The sequence below is a fragment of the Mesitornis unicolor genome, unplaced genomic scaffold (genome assembly GCF_000695765.1).
Source record: "Mesitornis unicolor isolate BGI_N332 unplaced genomic scaffold, ASM69576v1 scaffold8476, whole genome shotgun sequence".
NCBI classification, from domain to species: Eukaryota; Metazoa; Chordata; class Aves; order Mesitornithiformes; family Mesitornithidae; genus Mesitornis; species Mesitornis unicolor.
The window spans coordinates 1-4,824 of record NW_010192927.1 but is presented as its reverse complement, the minus strand read 5'-3'; positions in this window follow the sequence as shown (position 1 = coordinate 4,824).

Sequence of the window (4,824 nt, the reverse complement as noted above, 5' to 3'; positions counted from 1 at the left end):
TGGCGAATGTCTTACAAAAAAAAAAAAAGAAAAAAAGAAAATAAAGAAAGCAACCCGCCAAACGTACAAAAATCACAAAAAACTCTGTGCGTGGGGAAGCAGGGATGTTAGTTACCGCTACCCCGTTTAATTTCCTTTTTTTTTTTTTCCCCTGCAGTAGGTAATAACTTGACTAAATTTCTCATGCAGCTACTCAGATAATGAAAAATAAATGTCATTCTACACGCATCTGGGTTTTTCAGCGTGAAACACGCAAGCTGTGTCTGCTTCTGTAAAGGAGCTGTGCCAGGGAGCGTTGGCAGGCGAGCTTGAGTCTGCGGTCAGGAGCTACTCACTCGGTAGCTACGAGGGATTGCATTAATTTTTACAGTGGTGTTATCTTAAATTTTTATACCATGTGTAATAATTCTGTTCCCTCAACTATTGCAAAAGTTCTCTATCCTGTGACTAATGTAATTCTTTTCACTGTAGACTTACCTTTTTAACCCTAGCAATAGTTAATTATGTCAGCCGTAGTATAATGAGAATTAAATCTAAATTGATTGATATACATGCTGCAATGGTTTAAAACAATCAGTTTCCTTTTCATCCTTTTGGCAGGGTATGTTTATGCTAGGAATTTTATCCAGTTTTCCCTCCTACAGTCACAGCTTTTGTTAAAACTTTCTTTCGTTAATAGCTGGAGGGATATTGATGATTGTGCTTCCCTCCCCCCTTTTCTTTATAAGTTATCGATCAAGAAGGGCTCTTAATAATTCTTTAACTTTCCTCAGTATAAAAAAATATTGCTGGATTAATAAACATCTTAAAACAGGCTTGTGAAATTAGTCTTTTAGGAATTTTATCTGGAACATTAAAAAAAAAATTAACATATAAAATGGTCATTATTATCCTACTTTGGATCCCCCTATTCAACTCAGCAGTTTAGCATCATAGTAATCTTCATTTGAATTGTTGTTTAATGTGCTTATTCCCAAACTGATATGGACTGTTTTGCTGATGGCCGTGTAGTTTTACGTGTTTGAGTAAGGCTCTCATAAGCTGCATTGTGCCTGGTACGATGCTGTCTTTATCCCATAGTGTACCTGGTTTCATATACGTGAAGACAAAAAGCATGATTATACCAGATTTTTATAATTATGTAAATAGCAAATGGGTGAAGAGCAGAGTGAGGAAAAGTAGCGCCTTCAGTATGATAGCCATATGATAGCCAAGGAGAACTTCTTAAAGAGCAGACATAGACACGGAGGCAGTCAGAGATCATGTTCATGTGGAGAAACACTTATTTCTGAAGTGTCAATCCCAGAAAATACTTGTTAGGGCTTTTGGTAGTACAAAGCTTTTTTTTTTTTTCTTAACTGATTGAGGACAAGGAGCAGAGGTGTTTACTTCTACGCTAATGGATCTGCTGCAGTTTTATTTTCTTTACAGAGAACAGACTACTTGAAATCCAGACAAGTAATCTGTTTTAGGAAGATCTTACAAAACACACGAACACTGTGCTATGCAAAGCCAGAGGAACCCAAATTATAACAACACATCAAAGTTCACATTTGCTAATATGCCTTCAAGTAAGGGTATTTGTTCCAACTGTTCCTGAAGGGATTGAAGCACAGCTGTTGTTTTTTGGTTGGTTGTTTTTTTCCCTCCTCTGGACAGAAATTTATGCGTATGTGCTGTATACTGCTCTTCATGTTCTTCTAACACGTATTTCCCTCGCAGCACATGCATGATGGATAGGACTGAGATTTCCAGTCATCCAGCAGGCAATTTGAAGCTTTGAGTGAACTGTTGGATATTTATAAATCCTGGATGATTACACAAAATCTTCACCTTCTGAATAGATGACACTTTCGGGAGGAGAAAAGGGCAATAACTGAGATCTATATTCTGGTCACAAATGAAGGCCTTTTGCCACTTAAGGGTGTTTAATGATCTAGAGATCCATGCAATAAAAGGTATGTCACCACCCGAGTCTTTTGTGTTATTTGCACAAAGTTCTTTTACCCAGAAAACATTAACAGAAAACTTTTAAATGCTCCGCAGTTTGAATTTTGCCCACTTATTAAGGACTGTTTGTAAGAGGGAAAAATTCCCCTTATCTATATGAAATATAAAATATACCTTTCCCTGCTTTTCAAGGTGTCTTGTGCTGTTGTTGTTATTGAAGAAATGTGAAAAAAAAAATCCATTATATTACTGGGAGTCATACATTGAAAATGTTTTTAAAGTCTAAATCAAAATGGTCTTGTTTTTAGACTACAGAAACAATTCTTACATTTAATTCCACTGAAGTAGTGCTAAGTAGCACTTCGTGCAGTGGTTGCTGAGAACTCTAGAGAACTTTTCCCTGCACTTTATCGAAAGAGGTTTGTTTTTTTAAAAAATACTCCTTTTCTTGACTAAAATGTTAAATGCAATTCTGTATTTTTTTTTTGATAGTTTTTTAAAATTAGGATAATTCTTCTGGGAGCTGAGAAAATACAGAAATTGTTACTTATCTACAGAGAGGTTTTGAGCTGCATAAGGAAAATGTTCAAGAAAATATGAAGAATCGGGATGTTGTTACTATTTTACGTGGTTCTGACAGCAAGAAAAATCAATGTAAATGGTACCATTAATGTCTGTACTATGCAAGTATTCACATCATCGGACATCTGGTGCTATTTGTGCTCTGTTCTAATAGCTGCCCCAAGCTATAACAGCACAATTCTTGTGTCTCAGGAAAGAAGTTAATTGGCATCAATACTAAATTATGGGATCCTAATCGCCATGTTTTGGGGTTTGCATTTGATCTGCTTGTGAAGACATGTGTTTTAAATCTACTGAAAATCATGCTGGAAAGACCATGACATACTGAAGCCATGCAAAATGCAGAAAACCCAAACAAGACGCAGCAAAAATAAATTACAGTGTGGTCTCAGTAACAAAAGAACTTATTTACTTGGAAGAGAGAGGCGTGGTTATGAACAGTGAATACAGGGCTCAGATTATACTCAGCCTTTGGATTCAGTGGAAATGCCCTCGCTGCTGATTAGCTGCTTCTTTAAACCAAACTTACTTGATGATGAAAGCAAGGTTACCAGTCTGGGCTCACGAATGGTAGAACCTTGTCCTTTGTCCACTGTGTATTTGAGCACAGTTTTGTGCCATGACACAGAGACACATGAATGGCCTACAGATTGTCCCCCTGGAAACCCTAGGGTGGCTGACAGCTCTGTAGGAATATCCAATGCATTTCTAAGGCCACTGAGGCCTGAAGGTTTGGATCTGGAGCTTGAGGGAGCATCTGAGTTCAGCTGTTCTCCATCTGGCCTGATGTGGAAGGTGAAACCCTACAGTTTAACCATTCCAGGTGTGAGAAATTGTGTGTGGGAAGCAATTTGTTAAAGCATTAGGGTATAGAAACACGGCTGAGGTCTTGAATTAATTTTATACGATGTAGTGCTTTGGAACATAACAGGATGAGATTTTTACAAAAAATAAAATCAGTAAAGCCCTAATTGGTAATGGGATGCAGTAAAAAGTGAAAGAATTCGCATTGTATATAGAAAAGGAAAAAGGGGGGGAATTGGGATGGAGTTGGTAACTTCTAGGGTATTTGTGAAGGTTGTAAATCCATCAAGGCCTGGAAGATTTCTGCATTCACAGACAGAGGTAAATATTAAAGACAGAAAGGAGGGCGCGTGTGACAATGAGCGGGAACTGATGTTAAAGATTTCCCCGGAAAACTGTTGAATATGTAAACAGCTTCATGAAAAATGTGTGGCTATGATAATGACTGTTACTATAAATAAACCTCAACCTATTAGCAGGTGTGCTTTTCAGGCATCCCTCTTCCTGAATGCACCCAGCATGCTGGTAAGAAACCTTTGCTTCACAGAGTTTATCTGTCTCTAAAATCGCATTTTGTGAGAGTGTTTCTCACACAGGCCAGAGGCTTTTGCCAGGTTGCATTGAACACTTGTAAAGAGACATCTAAAACATACATGCGGTATCCTGAGCCACTGAAACCTGGAAATAGGCTCTGTGTGCCTTTTGTCTCACGTTCTGCAAGGTCTAACTTTAATATTTTGATTTTAAGAGCCTTTATTTCCTGGCAGGACTAAGAAGAATCTTATTTTTCTCTTACAATGATAGCTACCTTTATTTTGTGTTCATAAGAATCTAGGACTTGACTTAAATGTGCCGTTTCAGTAAAACATAATAAATCATGAGAGCTAGCTGACTTTTGTAAACGACACACAAAGCGTTATATTTAACCAACTACATTCAATTGAATATTGAAAAACTCGGTGTCTGTCTCGCTTTAGAGAAGATCGTTACTTGAGCAATGCTAGAGTGACCTCCAGCGTTCTTTGTGCAAGCTGCAGGTAAAAGAGCAGAAAGGATGCGTTGCAGGTACCACACGCGTAAGGAGCAGGTTTAAGCACTTTCATATAATAATCTTTCAAGATGAGCAGCGATCTAGGGAACAATGGTATCATTTGCGGAGCGCTGTTTGCATTCTAGCACTTTGCTACGAAGCTCTAGTTTTCCCAAGACAGGAGGAGATTTCACTACTACACAAATCACTAAAAATCTGCTAAAGAAAGCCTCAACTAAAGTATCTTTGCAGTGTCCTAGATACTGAGATAGGGAAACTCAGCAATATCTAAAAATGTAATTAAAATTTTGAGATAGAAGTCTGAAGTAAAAATTAAATAAATTCCTAGACTGTAATAAGAAGGTCTGTTGCTAAGTGCTGGAGATCCTCTGCACATATAGGTGTTTAATCATTAAAGCATGCTACCTACCGAACATAATCTTATTTTAAAGACCTTA